This window comes from Lissotriton vulgaris, chromosome 6 (assembly GCF_964263255.1).
Source record: "Lissotriton vulgaris chromosome 6, aLisVul1.2, whole genome shotgun sequence".
NCBI lineage: Eukaryota > Metazoa > Chordata > Amphibia > Caudata > Salamandridae > Lissotriton > Lissotriton vulgaris.
Genome location: NC_141694.1, coordinates 1,210,360,373 through 1,210,383,726, shown reverse-complemented (window position 1 = coordinate 1,210,383,726; position 23,354 = coordinate 1,210,360,373).

The following is a 23,354-nucleotide window of genomic DNA, read 5'->3' as shown; positions in this document are numbered from 1 at the left end:
CGGACAACGTAAAGTCACTGGTACACCCCTGTCACGCATAGAAGCTTGCGGCATAGTAAGCATTGATGTCCAGTAGGAACGCTATGGGGAAGAATGATAGGACACAATCTAAGCTCACGTTTGAGCAACACAGAGCCAAGGGATCTTACGTGCTGGCCCCGGAGGCATCCCCGCGGGGTGCCGCCCCAGACAGCTCCATGGGAGCGTACATCCGCGAAATGCTGGTATCAATGGAAAAGGGTCTCCAAGACAGCATTGCATCGATTGGCACTAAACTCGACGCCCTGACATATCGAATGGACCGCATGTCGGAACGGGTGGATAAGCACGCTGAACGTCTTGACATGGTGGAAAGACGCCTGACAGAAGCGGAGGAGGCACAGTCAGACTGGGACAAAGATCGTAAACAGTTTGGTAGACTTCTGCAGGTGATTCAAGACAAGTCGGAGGATTTGGAGACGAGGTCGAGGTGATCAAACATCCGCATTACAGGAGTGGCAGAAACTACACAGACTGGCAAGATGGAGCTATTTGTGGAGATACTCCTGAAAGCACTACTAGGGGACGAGGCTTTTTCCCCTATGTTTATAGTAGAAAGAGCCCATCGCACGCTGGGACCGAGACCACAGCCAGGCGCGCCTGCGCGACCTATAATAGCGAAATTATTAAACTACCGGGATAGAGACACAGCGCTACGTATGGCCAGAGATAAAGGCAAGTTACAATATGAGGGAATGGATATTTCACTCTACCCGGACTTCACTGCAAAGGTACGAGAGGAAAGGAAACATTTTGCTCCATACAAAAAACAATTATGCGACCTTGGGTTGGACTATGCGATGCTGTACCCAGCAAAACTTCGGATAAACAGACAAGGGCATTCGCATTTCTTTACTGACCCAAAGGAGCTGCAAAAATCACTGAAGGAATGGTCTAGAGAGCGCAGGAATAGCCCAGGGAGCAATCGGGAGGAACTCAATACCTCCTCGCAGCTGGAGGATCAGGAATGAGTAACCAGTATTTACTTGGCCCAGACATTGTGTTTCTATGGACGGTCCATTCCCCTTGGGGGGAAAGTGCTTCGAGCTGGGTCGTTGGCTGGAAAGACACTGCACAGCGGTTGCTCGCGACCAGAGAGGTCACGTAAGAACTCTGAGAAACCACTGCTAGGTGAGATCTTTCGTGTTTATATCAATACAATGGGGAGCCTGGGCGCTTTACTATCGGTGTGGAGTCATAAAGTCAGGGTTTGGATTTCTGGATTGTGGAGCCTGTTGCTAGCGGGTACGCACAGGAGCGTTGGACAACATGAGGGGGAGTTTAAATTTGTGTAAATTGGATCAGGACTACAGTGGGCGCCAAATGTTAGAATGGGGCATGGTACTGGAGTATATCAGCATTGCAGTTTCGGACCTGTGGTTAACTGCTTTTGGCTGGCAACTTCTGCCCCTACGCTTTCGGCCTCAAGGCTCTGGATAGAGCCATCCAGGGGACTGTTGATTAAGTTTGTTTCTCAAGTAGGATGGGGGGTGGAATGGGGCAATGTCTGACCAGGTTGGGGGTGGTCGGCTGTGGGCGGGGGGGGGGTGGCGGTTCCTATCTGGCCGGGTTGGGGTTGGTCAACTGGGGAAGTTGGAAGGTTTGGTTTCAGAGATGTGCAATGCCAAGTACTGGAAGTATCAGTGATGCGCCTGAGGTTCTGCTTATTAGTTTTATGTATTCGAGATCTCATGTACTTAACATAACCAAACGTATTGAGTTAAGATGGATGATAATGAGGTCCTAAGGATGGACTGTGGTCCCGGTATTGTGAGGGTGTTGACCTGGAACGTCAGAGGGTTGAATGATTACCGCAAGCTCAGGAAGGTGATGAGCTACCTGCACAGACACCGCATTGATGTGGCCCTCCTGCAAGAAACATACCTCCCACTCACAAGTAAAATGTTGACTGCAAAAGGTCTAGGGGTTAATTGTGTAGCTGCTGGTTTCACTACTCACTCCAGGGGGGTGGTTACATGGGTCAATCCCCAATCGCAACTGGTGTTGACGATGTTGTCTGCTGACCCAGAGGGTCGATATCTCCTTGCACGTTGTACAGATAAAGGTCACAACTTAATTGTGGTAAATGTTTATGATCCCAATTACGACAATCCTGATTTTTACTCCGACCTAGCAGACATGTGCAGATCGTTTGTTGGTTCCAGAATGGTATGGGGGGGTGATTTCAACTTTGTACTGAGCCCGGACCTGGATAGGTCAGCTGGGGCCGCCCGCAGCCCTGCGGCGTCTGCCGTTCTTATGCAAACGGAATTGATTAAGTTAGATATGGTGGATGTATGGAGACACAAACACCCAGGGAAGGGAGGGTACACACATTACTCAGCCTACCATGACTTGCACACGAGGATTGATTATTGGTTCACGTCTACCTCGCTCCTAAACTCTGTGAAGGGCTGTATAATTCTACCCCGCCCTCTGTCGGACCACTCACCACTGCTTCTGTTCCTTGATGCTCCTGCTAGGAGAATCCCTCCATACTCCTTATTAGACGAGGTTTTCAAGGGGGAAATAGCGGAGGACATAGACACATTCTTTGAAAACAATGTGGGGTTGGTAGACAGTTTTCAGATAGTGTGGGATACCTTTAAGGTCTAAATCCGTGGAATGACGATGGCAAAACATTCTGGGGTGCTTAAAGCCATTAGACACAGACTTAAAAGCCTCGAATCACAATTAGCGGAATTAGAAAAGCAACATAGGCGCTCATCGGATAGTGACACAGAAGAACAGATTAAAAAACTGATTATAGAATTCAACGAGGAAGCGGATAGGTAGGTCCAACATATGGGGAAATATGCCACGGCACGAACATACAGGGAGAGGGACCGCCCTGGTTCATTGTTGGCCAGACTAATGCGCAATAGTAGACCCCAACTGGTTGTTGAGGAATTGGTTACGTCCAAGGGTGAGGTGGTTACGGAGGAGGCGGACATCATTGCAGAATTTAAGGATTACTATTCTAAGCTCTATAAGTCTAGGGCTGGGCAAATGGAGGAGGGAATTGATGAATACCTTAGTTATATCAAAATGCCCTTCCTGGAGAATTTCCAGAGAGAATTCCTGATGATGCCCATACAGCAAGATGAGATCTTGGAGGCGCTGGAGGGAATGAGATCAGGCAGCGCTTGCAGGTGCAGATGGACTTACGGTAGCCTTCTATAAGCCTTTCAAAGATAAACTCGTACCGCATCTGATGTCCCTCTTCGATGATATATGTCAACAGGGTAGTATGCTTAAATCTATGAGGGTGGCCCATCTTATCACGATACCTAAACCGGGGAAGCCCCCCAGGGAATGCGGTTCATATAGACCGCTCTCTCTGATTAATGTGGACGCCAAGTTGTACGCGAAGGTCCTGGCTGCGCGGCTGGCTATACTCGTCCCAGAGCTGGTCGCTCCGGAACAGGCTGGGTTTGTTCCTGCTAGGAACTTGACGTATAACCTCCGCACTGTGCTAGGTACCATACAACATGTGAAGCAAGACAACAAGGCGGTTGCTATATTTCTAGACATGGAGAAGGCCTTCGACTCTGTGGAATGGCCCTTCATGTTAAAGATACTAAGGAAATACGGGCTGGGAGAGCCCTTTTTACAAATGCTGGGGGCTCTCTATTATAAACCCTCAGCTAGGCTGAAACTAGGAGACACAGTCACCGACCCGATAGCAATAAGCAGAGGCACCAGACAGGGATGCCCCCTTTCCCCTCTCTTATACGCGCTTGTGGCAGAACCCCTGGCGTGTGCGATTAGAGAATACCACGAATTTGAGGGGATTCATTTCCCTACTTATAAGATCGGTATATCTACGTACGCGGATGATACCCTGCTATATGTCAGGGAACCAGAAGACAATCTTACGTCAGTGTTGCGGGAGGTAGTGAGATTTGGGGCGGTGTCTGGACTGCGGGTTAACTGGGACAAGTCGGTAGCCCTTCCGCTGACGTCGGTGACTGTCTCGTTTGAATTGGAGTATCCGCTGCAATGGACCTCGAATTCCATAAGATATCTGGGGATACGTTTGCACACTGACCCCAAGTTACTGGTTCGTGAGAACTAAGGGGTAGCGTATAGTAAGCTAGTAGACGATGTGGAGGTTTGGTGTAGGCTACCGCTGTCCTTGATGGGGAGGATAGCGATATTGAAAATGGTGGTGCTACCCCGGTTTCTATTCCTATTTAACAACATACCGGTGGTCCTGCCTAAATCCTTTTTTCGACAACTCACGCAAACACTTATCAGACTGGCGTGGGGAGGTAAACAACCCAGAGTCCAATGGAAGATATTAATGCTTCCTTACGAAATGGGAGGTCTGGGAGCACCGGATCTAGAACATTATTACAGAATAGCGCAAGCGGCGCATCTGCATACGTGGATTCATGGGAATCCCGATACACCACATGTAAAACTAGAACGTCTGTTTGCGGACCCTATACCTCTCCCGGCCACGATATGTCACCGGTGGACCGCAGAACTGGGATATTGGACTCCATAAAGGCCACGAACCACGCATGGAATGAGTTCTTACGTACACAGGATGGTGAAAAAATTTACTCACCACTCATGCAAGTAGAGTGGGCGGTATGGATACCCCCACTTGCAGAGAAAGGGGTGACAAAGGCACTACAAGAACTAGGTATCACCAAGATGGCGGATCTATTCCTCAATGGGAGTATGAAAACTCTCCAACAGGTACTTCAGTCGCAGACAGGGAAGACGCTTCTACACAGCTTCCAATACCACAGAGTACGCAGTGCATTACAGGAGCTTCTTGGTCCAGAACTGGCTGAACCGCCGGAGGTGCCGGAACTCACCTATGTTATCCGAAACCCAGCGACCGGCAAACTGGTGACAAATCTCAAGAAAATAGGGGAACGACACAAGAAACATCTGCTATCTAAGGCTAGAGCTGCCTGGCAGAATGATCTACAGATGCAGATATCTGATGAGATGTTGAGTTATTGCTGTTCCAATACTTGGAAGATATCTCTGAATAGTCGACATAGGCTGATTCACTTCAAGTACCTGCAGCTTGTCTACTACACACCGGAGAGACTGCACAGGTATGGGCTGAGGGGTTCTGCAGAATGTGAACGCTGCCACATCCCACGTGCGGACTTCATCAACATGGCGTGGTCTTGCCCCGGAATCTACAGATTCTGGAAGGAGGTTTTCTCAGAGCTGGGGCTGATACTAGGTGTAGACATCCCGCCCTGCCCGGCCCTGGTGTTGCTGGGTCATTCTAAGACCCTCCCGGTGGCCCTGAGGCGACTGGCGGATATAGCTTTGCTGACTGCCAAACGAACACTAGCCATGTGTTGGATGAGGGGGCCGCTACCGACAAAAAAAAGGTGGGCGACTGATCTGATATACTGCTGTACACAGTCGTAGACGTACAGCGAATTACTTCCTCCGAAAAGTCGTCCCAAGAATTTCTGGGGGCTGTACAGGACCTATCTGAATGCTAGAGACAGCGCAGACACAGGGCCTGACCTGGAAGGGGAAGAGAGAGGAGACGTACAGGATGATGTTGACGGAAACCCGGGGAGTGATGGCTCATACACTTAAGTGTATTTCAGGGGGAGGTATAGGTCTAGTCCTCATGGGACTTATTAGTGCATAGAGGGAGAATTGAATAGGTGTGAACATAAGACACATATTTTGGGAGGGATGCGGAGTGGCACTCGAGGGTTCTGTTTCAACACTCTGAGTATACAACAGGTGGGTGGAGTTGTAGGGCACGACACAATACACACATAGGCAGTACATAGAGGTGTACCGTAAATGGGTAGGCAGGCACACTTTGGTTTGGGAGACAGTTGCTGGGGTGGGAAGGGTAGTTCAAGGGGTGGGTATTAAGAATAGTTACAGAGAGGACACTATTTTTGGCCTATAGCCCTGAGGGTTCGGATGTACTATAATACCTTCAGCAGAGTGGTTAAGGGCAGTCTGCAACTGCCGAGAGCAACGACGTGCGAAGGTGATCGAGTGCTGGCGAAATGCCAAATACGTTTCAATACCCTTTGTTTTTCTCTTAATTGTTTTTGCCGCCAGGCCCCAGGGATGCTGGCTTGAAGGCTGTGTAAGATATATTAAGACTATCAGGATGTGATGATTTGAACTGCTGCCGGCCTCTGGGTTGTAGGCTATAAGAGCTGTGTTACAATTGGATGTGCAATAAAGTACAAAGTTAATAAAAAATAAATAAAGAGCTGCATCAGGTCAAGTGATGGAGGAGGGTGTGAGTGTGCATGGGTGCAAAGATGAAAAAGGTAATGCAAATTTGATGGTTGGGAACTTTATTAAATAAGGATTTGTATAGGCTGGTGATCACAGATAGCATGTAGGGCTTATTCTTAATGCTTTTCCTATCTTTCAACAACACTGACAAAAGTTTTCAAGGGAGCGAAGAGTAGGACACTCATCCCGGGCTTTCTGCAAGCCGGAACTTGTGTAGAAGGATGTAGGGTGTGGGAAAAAGGGTGAGAATGGGATGTAGAAAAATGAATATGAGGAAAATGAGCTGGTGTTAAATTTTAGGGTACACATATGCAATATTATATTACGACTCTAGCAAAACAAATATTTATAAAATGCAAATGGTATGGTTGCTACAGGTAAATGGAGTATGTTCTTGCACATGTTAGATATAACAAAGGCTGAAGTAATGCTACTGCAAGAAACTCACTTCTCAGGGGCTTACACAATAAGCTGTCTAAATTTACCTGGGTACAGAAAGCAAGATATTCAACTGCAATTGTGGTAGTTCTTGTGGTATTACTTATAATTTAGAAGAGCAGAAGTGGGCTGACAGAGAAGTAAAAAAGGACATATATAACATATGGTTGGGCTTACAGCTAATGAGGGGCATATTCATATTACAGATGTGTGCTAGTATGGCTCTTTTACACAACACATTTTCAGCTTAGGAACCATGACTAATTGAGCCAGCTAATTCCCCTCCTCCTGTTATCATATGTGGAGCTTTTAATAAGGAACTAGAGGAGCTCGATAAGAAGAGTTTGGGGATGATAGGGGTTCATAATAGAAGTGTGGAAATGAGGGAAGCTATAGTCTTGCATCAGAGTGACTATGGATTGAAAGATATATATAGGAAAATGCACCCAGAATTTGGCTGTTCATATTTTAAGAAATATAAAAGCCAGGCCTGTGAGAATTTTAATGTCACCAATGATTACATCAAATGGAACAGGTACTATACCCCCAGTTATGTCAGACCACACTCAATTCCCATAGATTGTTTAGTTGGGGACACCCTCAAGCTACAGGAGAAAGAAATGCTGGTAGACTGCCTCCAGTCATTTATCTGAGAATAGTTTTTTTCCAGATAATAATTGGTCCGTCAGTGAAGTTATGGTTTTGAAGCTTTCAAAACCTTGGTGCATCAAATTCTGCATGGTAAGGCTGCTGGGGTGAACTGTCAGGAGAAAAAGGTAAGAAAGAAAACGGAAAGTGAATTAGTTAAAGTACAAAGTAGCATGGTTCTTGGTCCTACTCCATAGAATGCAGATAGGATAAGGAGGCAAATTGATTTGAAAAAAAGGTATGTTGGAAGCTAACTCGTGTTTTATCAAAAGACCTTTGATGAAAATAATAATATTGAAATTAAAATTCTAGGGCTATTGCAGATCATGTGAAATTTATTAAGAACAATGAGAAAGGAGCCATAGAGCAGAACTTATTGCTGGAGATTTCGTCAGATATTATAAATGATTATATGAAGAATTTCTGAGCCCCTTGAAAGCAGACATTGAAGCATTGTTGGAAGAAGCAAGGTTAGGTAGACTTTGCCCTGAGCAACACACTGAAGTTAACAAGGGCCCGATTCACAGAACTAACTTAAGACAAAATCCTAAAATTACTAACATTTTGGTATTCACAGAAGGCACTTACTCATTTTGGTATTCACAGAAGGCACTTACTCATTTTGGTATTCAAAGCAGTTAGGAGTCCTAACTTTAAGACTCCTAAAGGCCTTATGTGAATACCGAAAGTCTTATAGTTAGGATTTTTCTCAGTTTAGGAGTAATAAAGTTAGGACTCCTAGCTTTAGGACTCCTAAATACCTTCTGTGAATACCGAAAGTCTTAAAGTTAGGATTTTTCTCAGTTTAGGAGTAGTAAAGGTGGGACTCCTATCTTTAGGACTTTGGTATTCACAGAAAGTATTTAGGAGTCCTAAAGTTAGGAGTCCTAACTGTACTACTCCTAAACTGAGACAAATCCTAACTTTAAGACTTTCGGTATTCACAGAAGGCATTTAGGAGTCCTAAAGTTGGGAGTCCTAGCTGCTTGGCAATGTTGGGCTTTGGCTTTCATGGGATGATGCCCACTGCCTCACAATGTTGCTAGTTCATGATATCTTTTGGGGAACCATGAGATTAAGGTCATTGCTTAAAATGCTGACCCTCAGTAATGAGGATAGTACTTGGCAGTTTGTGGGCATCCATGGGATGAAGTTTATTACTTACATGTAAAATAATGGTCCTTGCCCAATGGTGGTCATTCTTGGCAATTGATGAGTGATACGGACTTGATGGATATCACATTGAAAATAGTGGACCTTGCACAATTGAGGTAATTTTTGACACCTTGTGGGCATCCATGGCATCTTGCACACTCCTTATAAAATGCTGTACCTGGTACAATCCTGGTAGTTCTTGCAACGGTTGTGGTTTTCAGACCACATGCTCCTACTATAATTATGGCCCCTGAACTATGGTGGCAATTCATGAAATATTGTGGGTACATATTGCATGATGGTGACCACACTAGCTTAAAACTGGCCTTGGCTTATGGGTAAATCCTGGCATATCATAGGCAGCCATGATTTGATGTTACTAAGCAGCAAATGTAAATAATTTAGAACACATTAAAGTTCACGCAGGCTCATAGAAGAGAAGAAGCACAAGAAAAGAACATATGAAATGAATATTTTAGTGTACAAGCTTCGCAACATCTTCCCTTACCAAAACCTTGGACAGACATATGTTTGCTAATACCATAGGATTTTGGAGAGCATTATGCAAGGTGAAACGTATTGCATTTGAAAATGCTTGTTTTCCTAATAAATGACAGCGGCATAAGTATGTATGTATGAATGTATGTATGTTTGTGTGTATGAGGTATATATAGAGCACATACTTAGCCAAAGGCAGAGGAGCACTGTCAATACTCAAAAGCAAGAATAGTGTCACTAAATTATTGGAGCTGGTTTGAATTGAATTGAAGCAGAGTTGAGGCATTAATGATAGACACATGATGTTGTTCCTGACCCTGGGAACATACATGGAAAAGGCCAGTCCCCTAACTTTTATTTTTTACTCTTCTTTCCCTCAATTTTAATAGTGTCCTGGCTGTGGATGTGCCAAGAGACACCAAAGATGTCAAGCTTCTCTTGAAGATAGTTCAAGCCAGAAAGTAGAGTGAGTGAGGTTACATTGGGTTGAGTTGACATGATCGAATTTCTTCAAGCCCTAGATGAGATGTGCTGCAGAATAAAGGATGCCCCTAATGGGTGCCATTATAAAGCCTGAGCAGCTGTTTATACGAGAATTTTCACCATTTACAGTTGTAATAGTCATTACAGCGTGATTTCAGCGTGATTCCACTTTTCAAAATGAAGACCATTTGAAGCAAACCTGTTCTGGTTTTGCTCTAAAAGTTTGTAACAACCTTCATATAGACGTGATCATAGGAGCGCACCAGCAATTAGGGCAATGGAGCCTATGGCCTCCACTCCCCTGATGGAGAACCATCAAATAAACACAAGGAGATGCTGGACGGAGTGCAGAACCTTTTGAAACACTCACCCACAGTTGCAGATCTGGGTGGAATCCATCATTGTTCTTTAGCTCACTTCGCCACCCCAGTTCAGACACTGCTATATGCAAATCAGTCTTGACCCTTTGCCTCATGGGAACAGACCAGCCCGAACTGCCAAACCATGTCTTCCCTGGACTGGAAACATGCATCCTGGGTCCAGTTTCGGGCTAGCTTGAATCCAGTGGCAAAGTGAGCAAGGAACCCATGTCTGGACATACCCTACCAACTTAGGGGGGACAAAGCAAACACAAGGAGATGAAGGACGGAGTCCTAAAACGTTTCAGACTCTCACCCTCATTGCAGATCTAGATTGAATCCATCATTGAATCCATTATTGTTCTATAGCTCACTTCGCCACCCCAGTTTAGACACCGCTATATGCAAATCAGCCTTTACCCTGTGCCTCATGGGAACAGTCCTGCCCGACACTGCCAAGCCATGTCTTCCCTGGACTGGACACAAGCATCCTGGTGCCGGTTTCGGGCTAACAGCCCTCATCAGCCAGACTAGCTTGATTCCAGTGGCAAACTGAGCATCAAACATACCAAGACATTTTTGCCTGCCTGGCAGAGAACTCTATATTTTCAGAGCAGGTGTGGCGGGTTTCCTGAAAATAGCAATCGTTGTTAACTTTGCTCCAGGTTGCTGGTGTCCACTCTGCATTCAGTGTTTTAAAAAAAGTTTCAAAGCTAAAGTTTGATTTTGCAAAACAAAACTAGGAGTTTGACATGGAGGGAAATTGTTCTTGCCTGTTGTGACCATTAGTTGATTTATCTGCCCTGACTTGTATGATTTCCATGCTTTGTATAAAGTTTCTGTACAGGCAAATCTAGTGACGATGGCCCCACCCTCCACAAGACAAGTTGAGTGTCATAACCCGGCAGCTCCAGTGGCAGATTGGCATCCAGCTTAAAGGTTTATGATGGCAAAGCAAACTAGGATCCACCACTGGAAAACTTGTTCTCTGCTTACCTGTAAATGGGGGAGCCAATCTGTAACTTTGACCTGATGGATGACCCATCAATCTCTAGCGATACACACACCCTTTAAAATTCGAAATTGGACCATGATCTTCATTGAAATCCAATGTATAATATGCTAAATTAAAAGCACATAGTCATATGATTGAAAATAAGGGCCTGCATTAGATGTCGACAGACGGCCCTGTGGTGATTGGGGTGGGGGCGCTAGGCCCTCATTCTGCATACATCTGCATACATGCAAACAGACACGGACACAGTGGCTGGGGATGGGTAATGGGCCCTGAGCACGTGCGCTCAGCCCCTTTTATTAACCAGGGTCATCTGACCTATGACGCCTGATGGTGGGTGGGTGTTAGGTGTATGGTTACACTGGAACTAAGACCCTAGACCGTGTCTTACGTTAATACATCCCTCCCAACCTTAGTTAAGAAAATTACCCTAACTAAAGTCTAACCTGTGGGAAATGGAATAGATTTCACACAAAACCCATAATTCAATCACGACGACTCCCACGTTGTCTTCTTTACTGCCAGTCACTTCAACTGCTGACAATGGTGTCTTTTCTTGCCTTGGCAGACTTGCAGCTTGTAAGTGGGCTGTACAATCTCTCTCACTCCGTTTCACATCCTGTGAGCGTTTAGAGGTAGGAGTTGCAGGACCCGAGTGTGTTGATTTCCGCTGGACCGTTCTGGTCAAGGTGTTCGGTTCAAACTGGTGTCTGTCCTTGACGGGATCTTCAGTTGCAGGTTATCCCTCTCACGGATACCCCTCTCTCGTGGGTGTCCCCTCTAACTGGATGACCCAGAGGCCCTTTTCTGCAAGGCTCCCACTGGACAGGAGGACATGCCGCCTTGCCGCTCCAACGTGTTGAAGGACGTCGCTATGGGTCCTCTCTCCGTGTCCAAAGCTCCACCTGAATGGGTGTTGTTGGCACTGGTTCCGTCGTGTGCGACCTTCGGTCTTCCAGGATCCTCAGCGCGAGCTTCAACAGTCCGTCTCTCGTTGGGGATCCGCTGCCACCGGTGTCCCCGAGGCCTCTGCCCCTGGATTTCCACGGCCCTTGTCTCCGTTCCATCCCAGAGGTGGGTATTGCCAACAGACGGGCCTTCTCGCTTCTGTCCTTCCTGGATGACTGTCGGGTTTGCACGTGGATGCTCGCTTCTAGTGATGTTACTTATCCAGGTCGTGCGTGTGGACTGTCGTGCACCTCTCACGTTCTCCTTGGTGTTTCCCCTTTTTGTGTGTCGTAGTGTCTTGGTCCACACTCCTCTTGGTTCTACTCCATTCTCTTATCTTCTTGTCGTTGTGCTGTTCAGACCTCTTCTCCTTTCATTCTTATTGGTGGTGACAGACGTGCCACTCAGACCTCTTCTCCTTTCCTTCTCTTTTCTTCGGTGGTGGCAAACGTGCCACTCGGACATCCTCTTCATCCTTTTCGCAACGCGGTCTGGTCCCCTTGCTAGCTGTCCTCCTCTTCCTAACCAGACTTCTCCAGGCAGCGTGCAGTCCGCCTGCTTCCCTCTGGTCTTGTCCTGGTTCACGGACACTGTCTTCTTCGAGTCTATGACTGGACCAGTCGTTGCGATTTTCTCCCTTAGACTTGGAATGTTGCATTGTGGTTGTTGAAGTTCGCTAGTCGCTGATAGTGGACTGTGTCTTGGTGTTCGAACTTCTTGGACCTCCTGCCGGTCCACTCTGTCGATGCTGGTAGGCTATCTTCAGTTCTCTTGTGGAATACTTGCTGTGTTACGGTTTTTTGACCCTTGCTTCGGTCACCTCCTCTCGCGACCCCCGATGGGTCGGTTTTGGTGCGGCCATCTGGCTGGCCGGTTTCTTGTGTGCGTCACGTCGTGTGACTATCCGGGTTCTTTGTGCGACCATCTGAGGGGTCGGCTTTGTGGGGTGACCATTGGGGTGGTCTTCTGCGTGAGTCCTCATGCTTTGCTGTCTTCTGTGTGCTCGCTCTTTGCTCCGTTCCTGTGCTTTAGCGGTGGCGCGCTTTTCTCAGCGCTCTTCTTGTGCTTCATTAGGTGCAGAGGGTTACGTCACCACTCCTTGCTTCTTCGTGTTCAGGCCGCTCCCGTTACCTCACAGGTGTGGTTCCTTTCCCTCTGGGGCCCCTGAAGCAGTGTCGGCGGTTGTCGCACTTCCTCGCGGTGTCGCACTTGCCTGGTGGGGAGTACTTGAACCACTGTACCTTCGCGTGGTGGTGCTCCTGTCACTGTCTTCCGGCAGCGATGACAGCCTGTGGCCACTAGGCGTCACCTTGCTTTCCATCTGTGTGGCTTCAGTGCTTCTGGTGGACTAGGCTTTTGCTCCATCGTCCTTCTCCTGGTGCATGGAGTTACTTCACTCCTTGCGCCTTCCTGCGCAGTGCTAGTCCGGGTACCTGTGTAGAGTCTTTGCGCTCCTGGTGCACTCACTTACGCTCTCCTCAGACCAGTGCCTTCTTGTGGCAGTCTTTGGTGTGCGGTGCCACCTGGTCGCAGGCCTTTGTGCAATCATTCTTGCATGCTTGTCTCATTTCGTCTTGGTAACTGGTGCGGGCTGCAGTCTTCAGTCTGTGTTTCTGCCGGCTTGCTTTCTACTGAGCTTCTTTTGTTGGTTTGTCCAATGCTCGATTGCTGCCTACTCTACGGCAGTATCTGCAAACGGCCAGTAGATGGCAGCGTGGGATAGCTTGGTTCACCCGTCTCTGTCCTTTTGTGCTGTTCTGGAGCTTTCCTCCTGCTCCAGATGGAGCTGCCAGGGCTGGGCCGCGTGCTGCGTGGGTGCAGGTGGTGCTGTAATCACTCTGGCCTCACTGGTGCAAACCTCGAGGATGCCTGTAAAGTCATTTTATGTATTTATTTTTTTGTTCAGCAGGCCCCTCGCTCTATGTCTATTTTCCCACCTGCAGTCGGGGAGGGGCCCTCGAAAGCTGGCAGTCCTGCTTCCTTCTAGGCTTTCTCGCCCCTCCCCTGCCGGCAGCCTCAGTTCCCAGGCTGCGCTGGGAGGGGCAGGAGCTGCCGCCAGGGATTCCGCTTGTAGTAGTGGCTGCGGGGCACTGTGCACCGTTGCTGTGGGTGAGCACCACTTGGTGCATGTGATGCTGATGGCCTATGTAACTGGGGACCGTCCGGCTGATTCCCCACTCGGCATTGTTTCCTGCAGGCCTCCGCAGCTCATTTAGTGCCCAGCAGCTCTTTACACGCTGCGGGCACTCTCTTTGAAGTTTATTTATCCCGCCTCCGCAGCCTCACATGACACACATTGTGCTGCGGGGGATAGGGGAATGCTGCAGGCAGGCTGCGGGTGGGCTTCACTGGCCCTGCTTTACATAATGTTCATACTTGGCCGCATCGCGTCTGGCAAAAGCGTCATGACCTTGCGGGAGGGCTCTGCTTATTACACAGTCTTCCTGTTGCCTCAGTGGGGGTCGCTCCAGTCTCGTGCTGCCCCTAAGGCCTCTCCAGTGCCCGGGCTTACCTCCGGCCGATGGGCCTTCCTGCCTCGCAGGTGGGCACCACGTCAGTCTCCACGCGGTGTGGTTCAATCGCGGCCGATGCGGATGGGCTCCTGTCGGTCTGCAATCCCTCTGGGGCACACCTCATGCCCGGCAGGCCTCTTCATCCACGCGGGTGGGCTCCACGTGGATTTCCTCATAAGCCAGAGCTCGCTCCCTCGCGGCTGACGCGGGTGGGCTCCGGTCGGTGCGCTCTTCATCGGGCAGGCTTGAGAAGTACGGGGTGGGCCCCCGGTCACCGTCTCTTTACTGTCCAGGCCCGGGGCTCGTCTCACGCCCTGTGGGCCTCTTCCGGCGGCCGTCGCCGATCCTGCGGGGAAGGGGGGGCGCGACGTCGCCCTACAGCTCTCTTCCCTTTTTCCCCATGATGTTTTTTTTCAGGTAGCTGTGGCACGCTGGGCACAGCTCCGCCTCGTCGCTATTGTGGTGATTGGGGTGGGGGCGCTAGGCCCTCATTCTGCATACATCTGCATACATGCAATCAGACACGGACACAGTGGCTGGGGATGGGTAATGGGCCCTGTGCACGTGCGCTCAGCCCCTTTTATTAACCGGGGTCATCTGACCTATGACGCCTGGTGGTGGGTCGGTGTTAGGTGTATGGTTACACTGGAACTAAGACACTAGACCGTCGCTTACGTTACTACAGGCCTGTAGTTTTTCTAGTCAAAAAGTAAATCCCACAACTGGATTTTCATTTTTTAAAGAAAAAAAGTAATCTTCCCTTTCTGTGGGAGTCTTCTCCCATGGGGAGGGGAACATTAGAATGGTTTAACTGTTCCTTACCACCAGGTTTTACCAGGAGGTAAGGTAAAGTAATTTAGGACTACATATCTGCCGATCTAAATTGGAGGGCGGATATGTAGCCATTTCTCTGACAAACCTTACCCTCCAATGCAGTTGGAGAAGTTTGGCCATTTCAGAGTCAGAGTAGTCTATGCTGAGGTCAAACATAATTAAACTTGGAGGGCGGGCCACTATATTTGTGCTGAGGAAATTCCGTCACTAGGGAGTACCTTCTCTGCCAATATATAAATCAGGCGCTAAGTTTTTTAAAAATCTTTTACTAATTTAATTCTGTGATAACACATTTTATAACTTCTTTAAGTGTGAGCTCTGATAAAATAAAACATACTGATATGTTTGAGTGGCGAGTAAATGGTCCCTCTGCATTTTTGACATATTTAGAAAATCAAAAAGACAGGCTCGATGGGCCTGATTCACTAAGGTAAACTTACACGTTTGTGTAAGTTTACAATTCTTTGCTATTCACAAATGTATGGGTTTATTTCCCTTCATGAATCAGGCCCTCTGAGAGATGAAGAACACAACTCCATGTCAAAAGTGTATTTCATTGCGTGAGTCAATTCACATCCCCTTGTTATTGAAGCACATAAACAGTGCAATGTTTCAAGGGGAACATCCTTTCACTCACAAATTTCCTGATCTGAACATAACTCGAACATTTCTTAAAATGATGTCAAAATTCTCTAAAAGCTACGAAAAGACATTGCCCATCCATCTTTGTCGGCTTTGGCACGTGCCTGTCAGACAGACAAAGGACATAATAGATAGCATATAACTCACGCTGAAAAAGAAAAAAAATTCAAGTAGGATGAGAAAGTGAATAAGGGCAGTATGGGGAGGAGATCTTATTTTGTCATCTTGAAAATAGCCATAACATTTATGCAAACCTGAAGGTCATCCCGTTTAAGGTCATTTTGGCTCCATTCATTCTGCCTTGATGAACAGATTTCCCAAGAGTGCCTGGATAAGTGTGACTGTATGCATAAAACACACTCTATAAAAGTGATTCTTATAAAGGTTACTACACAGGAACTTTAAAAGATTATCATTCATGTTAAAGAGATGAAAAGAAGCGAGATGTTGAACACTGTGAATGATGCATTATCTGAATTAATAGACCATTAAAAACTGCTGGCAAAATGTTAAGACACATAAATCCCATATAAAAAAGATTTTATTGCATCTGATTGAATTTTTACCAATTCGCATCAGTGAGCAGGGTAGAATAGAGAACTTTCATTTCAGCCTTGTACATTAAGGCTTCCTGAGAGTGCAGTTGCCAAATACATTTACTTCAAAGCAATTCTCAAAAATAGAGCAGGAAATTATTTGATTATAGTGTCTTCTTTGTGCAAGAAGGCACTACAGGTAATGCATTCCCATTGTGTTTATCATGACTTAAAAACATTGTAGTAAATTGGGATTTTAAGGCAATCCAGGAGGCTTCAGTGATGCTTTCTCTATTTACTATAGCTGCCAGCCAGAATGAGAACAAACACTATCATACTTTAAAGCCATGGGAAAGAGAACAGCTAATTGCCAGTCCCAAAGCTTCACCAATGAAAACCTTTGACTGGAGCTAGCCAGTTCTCTTTGCGTGATGCTCTTTTAATTGCCACTTGGTGGCCCTTTCATGCAGTGCTTAATTTGTGAAAGAATGAGTGCTGGTGTCCAAAGCTCTGCTAAAAAGCCTGTGTGAGTAAGTCAGTTCACCGAATACCATGGCTGTGTAATTCTAAACCCACACCATGCAGCTTTAAACCGCTTCCAGACACTCCCTGCCCCTTAAGAGGGGCGGCCTTAGGCATGTGCAAGCTGTGCACCTGCAGAGGGCCACCAAACCCCAGGGGCCACCACGCCAATATATATCCTTAATATAATAATCCTCTGAGGATGGATACATATTTGCGTGGCGGCCACTGGCAGGGATTTGGCGGCCTCCGGCTCTGTTCCACTTACAAACACCCTGACCCCCCTTTCTTCACTGGCCTCCACACTCCGCCCCGCCCAGACCCCCTCTTCCGGGCCCCCTACCTACGCTCCCTGCCCAGGGCCGCCATGAGCCTAGAGCCGCCCCTGCCCTTAATATCACTCTTGCAGGAACCTGCTTTCTCTTGTGACCTCTTAATCTCCTCCCTCATCCTCTGCCTTTCAGCTTTGTGTATTTTCCTTCACCTCTTTGCCTGTCTGCATGCCTGCTTTGTTTGTGCTTCTGGGGGGACGGAGACTACAGCCCCTGCATTTACTGCCCGGAGGCTACAACGTTGATTTCTGGAGCTGAAGTGCCATTCCTTCCAGGGAGGTGTTCTGCAGTGTGGACCCTCCCTTCCGTGCCTGCCGGCTTTGTTTGTGCTGCTGGGGAGAGGTAGACTACACCTCCCAGCATTCCTGGCCAGGCATGGAGGCCGCAACGCTGAATATGGGCGCCAGAGCACCATAAATTCCAGAGAAGCATTCCACAGCACAGGAAGCGCACTGGCCGTGCCCAGCATGGAATACAAACAAAGGCTATTCTCTGTCAGAGATCTGTATAGCATATGCAGTCTAACAAGTCCTTGGGCACTCCACCTCAAGTTTCTAGTGTTCAAAGTTCTGCTGTCCCTATACGAGTACCGACTAGCACATCTATGGTCTCTTAGTCAGTGGCAAAGTATCCTCAATTACCGGTGATTAATTTGCCACCTGCACGTTGTTCATATGTTGTTGTTTTAGAAGGTATACCCTGTGTCTCAAATTCTTCCAAAGAGTCCCCTACTGAGCTCCACAATATGGTGTGTCATTGGTTGGTTAAAAATTCAAATTTTAGTGTGTAAGACCATAAAAATATTTTAATGACACACCGAGGTGCATGAGTATTCAAGGGGATTGCATCATCATGAACTTTAGACACCAAATGATTGTGGGGAGAATCCTGTCTTGGCACTTTCAGCTCCTGGGTGCGAATGGTGATATTCGGACTCTTCCACTGGGGTGTTTTTCAGAGGCCGCTCTATCTTGAGTCCCTCTTAGAGCCTTCCCAGGGTCCATTGTTGCACTCAATTACTAACACATTTTAATATTGGGTGCACTAATCGATTTGCACCCTTTGTGAATTTGGGTGATCAGGATGGATGTCTTATGGGTGCTGAGTTTAGGACACCCTGTCCCAATGTTAGTAAACCTTCCCTGGGATTTGATGGAACAGTTACTCTGCAAAACAGCAATGATGAAACCATTTTTGTCTTGGACATTATAGCCACGACTCTCAGATTAGGACCTCTTGTGTCAATACCTATAAACTGCCTAATGGATTTAATGCAATTGTTGCTCTGCAAAAGAGCAATAATGAAATTGTCTTTGTCCCAGATATTATAGCCAACGACACTAGTTTTCGGTGAAAGAACCCTTCTTTCAATACCGATGAATTGTCTTATGGATTTAATAGAATGGTTGCTCTGCAAAAGAGTAATAATGAAATGGTCTCTGCCAAAGATTATATGGTTAATGTAATCAACACAAGTTCAATTAATAATTCTTTATCTCCAGTAGAAGAGTCGCAGGGTGAAGAACTGGGCGTGTTCAACAGTTTTGCTGTGATTAGCTGTAATGTTGCTTGGCACAAAAGTAAGATGTTTAACAAATATTGGCTGGCTTTTATAAATCGTTATGATTGTATTACTTTTCAGGAGACTTGGGCTTTAAAACCTATAATATGGAATTGTTTTTCATGCTATTCTTGCCCAGCCATTGCCTCCCCCCAAGGGAGAGCTAAAGGAGGTATCACCATCTGTCTTTAGCTTAATCTCCTTTTTAAAGTGCCTATAATAAATATGGGTTGCCCTGCATTCTAGGTTTTGTTAATTAAATATAGTAGCAGATTTTCTTTGTTTCTATTTGGTAAATTTTTATAATAATGATTTAACAAAGTCTTACCTTCCAAAGTTACTTGACTTTATTGCAGCTTCAAAACCTCAGGGAATAGGGGGGGCATGGCCTAGCGGGCGAAGATGGCAGACGTGGCTTGTTAGAGCTCCCGCCGGCCCCACATTAATCCGCAATAATTATCCTGACCCCCGGACCTGTTAGGCGCTACACCTGCCTCAACTGGTGGCGGAAGGTGGGGAGAGCACGTCGCTGTCCCGGTTTGGGCTCCTGCGCCGTCCGAGGCTGCCCCCACAGCTGCAGCCCTTTGAGGCCTGGTCCCGGCGTGAGCCTTGAGTTAGGAGGCGACCGGGACGGGCGTCCCTAGCACAGACCCTCGGCGGCGGGCTTTGGTGCCGCCAGACTCGGAGGCCTTGAAGTCGGAGCGGGAGTCGGGGACCCTGGTACGTTCCAGCTGCCTTTTGCGTGGTCTGCTGCGGGTGAAGACACGGAGTGGCGACGGAGGCCTGTATGCAGGCCTTGAGACCGGGGCCTGGATTTTCGTGATTCCCGGCCGCGCCGGCTGGGACCTGAGGCCGGTCTTCACGGCGACCTGAGCGGCCCGGCTCGCCATATCGAGGCGACGCTGACGTGCTGGTGGTGCCCCCTGCCCGGTGATCAACTGTGGGCCCCGCCGAAGTGCCGCGTAGACCCCTGGAAGAGCTGGGGGACGGGAGCTGCTGCTATTTGACCCGAGCAGTGAGTACTGTGGGCCCCAGTTGGGGTGGATGTTGGACCAGGTGGCCGGCATGGAATTGGATTTGTGGCGTGTTGGGCCCCCCCCTGCTGTGGAGCCCCAGACGCGGTGGGTCGCCTCTGGGTGGGAAATTTCCCCAGGGGCCGAAGGAGCCTGGTGTTTGGGTCACAGACTTGAGCTGCCCCCTACTGGTGTGTGGTACAGCCTGGGTTGCCCTGAGCATTCTGGGGTGCTGCCTGGCGAGGTGGTGGGCCCCTGGTACCCAGATTGGACGCGTAGGAGGGACCTGCTTGGCGCCAAACTGATGTCAGCCTTGTAGGGGCGCCGAGGAGCTTGCTACCGCCCTCTGGATGTGCCTTTGGGTCTGAGCAGGGGTCCGGTGCACACCCCCCCTTTTCTCTTGGATTGCCCAGTTCTGGTACTGACCGCTCTCCGACCTGTCTTGCCCTGCCTGTGAGGAGTCCTGCTGTTTGCCTGACTGGGACTGCCCTCCCTGTGTGACCCAACCATGACCAGGGGCGGTGGAGGGAGTGGGTCCACCAAGCAGGGACCCATTGACAAATTTACCGGACCAAGCAGGGGGGCTGGTGCTTCTGGCGGGGGCCAGAGCAATGGGCCCAACAACGCGGCATTGATGGCGGCGATCACCCAGTCTCGAGACATGCTGGACACTAAAATAGGAGCAGTGGGGGCAGATGTCACTCTGTTGCGACAAGATCTTCGCAATGCTGTTGCACAGAAGCAGAATCTAGGATCACCGGAGTGGAGGGGGATGTGGGGACCCTGAAACAGAGGGGCTTGGCGCTCCAGGTGGAGGACGCGGAAGGGCGGGCACGCAGAAACAACCTGCGCTTTGTGGGCTTTCCGGAAGATTGCGAGAAGGGACACATGGAGGGCTTCTTGACACGATGGCTAGAGAGCTGGATCCCTCCGGATGCCCTGTCACGATGTTTCGTGATTGAACGCGCCCACAGAGCCCTGACGCAGAAACCGCCGGCTGGAGAAAGACCACGTCCGGTCATAGCCCACTTACTGAATTATCATGACCGGGATGTCATTCTACGGGAGGCAAGAGCCAAGGAGACATTCATGTTTGAAAACCACAAAATAATGATCTTCCCTGACTATACCAAACTTGTGCAGCATCAACGCCACTCTTTCATGGCAGCGAAAGCTAAACTGCGTGGTTTGAAGATTCAGTACTCCTTGCTCTATCCGGCCCGGCTCAGAGTCGTCTTTCAGTCGAAGACTCACTTCTTTGATTCCCCGGAGGAGGTCTTCAGGTGGACCGATGAGACTGTCAGGGTTCGGCCGCATGCCCAGCCGGGCCTGGGCTCTGGCCCGTCACGTGGATCCTCGCAGGAGAGGAGCGACCCTGTTACCAAGAGTAAGCGGCATAGGAAGTCCAGATCATGGAGGCGATCCCTCTCTCGCACTGGCCGACCCGATGGGACACAACCTGATACTGACCAGTCTGGTAAAGAAAATTGAACTCTTGGACGTGAGTGTTAATACAGATTTTGAGGACACATCGAAGGGATGGCTCGAGGATGGTTTGTACCTGCCTGGTTAACTGTTCCTTGGGCGCATGGTTTGCGGTGCGCCGTGGGTGGCACCCGGAGCCTACCCTGGCTTGTGACATTGTCGCCAAGACTGTTATGGTGTCATAGACTAATACTGAGGAGGGTGGAGGAGTGGGTCCGGGGGGTTGGACCTATGGGGCTGCCCCATTCCCTACAGGTGGAGGGTTGCCCTGAGGGACAGGTTCCTCGTTTGGGGGTATAGTTGGGATCCATTGGTATGGTTGGCCTAGGGCACTCTGTTTTGGGCCTGAGGTTCCCCATGCCTCGACAGATGCTTCAGAGTTCTCTGGAGCGTAGGGGTGGGGGGTGGGCTCCAGGGGTTGGTCTGCTGGGGACGGGGTGTTGGGAGGGGTTTGGGGGGGTCAGGGGGGTCTGCACGTGATTGCTCATGCCGTATTATTCCTTGAATGGAGTGTCCGTACTGGGGGCGGGGGTCCTCCGGGTCATTTCCAACTTGTTTATGACTGATTTACCGCCTTCGGGACTCCCTAGGGAGTCAATGAGAATATTAAGCTGGAATGTCAGGGGGATGCTGGACAAAATTAAGAGGGGGCGGTTTTGCGATGGGGCAAGAGGGAGGCGGCTGATATTCTGTTGTTGCAGGAGACACATATGATGGGGACAAAGGTGCTCAGCCTGCAGAGATTTGGTTACCAACAGGTGTTTCACGCCGGGTTCTCCAGGGGTTCGAGGGGGGTGGCTGTCCTGGTCCATCGTAGACTGGCCTACATTCACGAGCAACAATGGCTGGACCCGCAGGGCCGCTATGTCTTTATCAAGGCTATGATTGGCACTGAATCTGTGGTGTTTGGAAGTGTATATGCTCCTCCCCCGCTGCAGTGGTCCCTGGCTGAACGGCTGTTTGAAGTATGGGCGGACATCCCGGAATCCTTGGTTGTGCTGGGCGGTGATTGGAATGATGTTATGGATGTCTGCATGGACCGTATGCGGTTGCAAGGCACGGTATGGGCGGCGGTCCCCACTAGACTGAGTGCGGCGGTTGAGGGACTGGGCTGGGTGGATGTATGGAGACATATGCATGCCACAGTGAGAGAATATACTTATGTATCTGCTGTACACGGTTCTTTCTCCAGCCTGGACTACATTTTCATGCCAGGAATATTCCTTGACAGGGTGAGAGTAGCTAAAATCCTGCCTAGGGGTCTGTCCGACCATTCTCCCGTTGTAGTCCAAATAGAGCTCCATAGGAAGCGCCAGCCGTTTCGGTGGAGGATGTCCTCGTGGCATCTTCAACAGGCAGATTATGTTCAACACGTGCGTGGTGCAATTGCCCACTACTGACAGGAGAACCTGATTGAGGGCGTCGATGCGACATTGGTCTGGGAGGCTATGAAGCCCACACTGAGAGGAGTAGATATCGCGTGGTGCGCGGCCGCTCATCGCCGTCGTCGGGAGGCCGTCGTCGCGGCTGCGGCGGATGTTGAACGCCTAGAGCGGCAATGCCAAAGAGAGGGGGATGGGGTGGTGGTTCGGCTGCTCCTGCAAGCACAACAAACCTACGCGTCTATCTTGATGGACGAGGCCCGGCAGGCGTGGCTGGCCACGCGGAGCAGAGTATACCAGTGGGGAGATAAGTCCTGTACTATGCTACATAGATTGTGTCAAAACGTCATGCAACCTGTTACCTTACCGGGCCTCACGGACGGGGAGGGAGTCGCTATCACGGACCCGCCTGAGTTAGCGGCGAGTTTTGCCCACTATTACGCTGACCAATACGCGCAACGGGATTGTCTCCCGGTTGACGCAATCGATAAATTTATTGCGGATCTGCCCCCCCCGGGCTGTATCCAATGACACGAGGAAATCCCTGGACCTCCCCCTCACGGCGGAGGAACTAGGTGAGGGCTTGGGGCAACTTAACATGGGGAAGGCTCCCGGTCTGAGTGGCTTTCCCTGTGAATTCTATAAAAAGTTTCATCTTCAGCTGGGGACCTGTTACAGGGAGGCACTGGAATT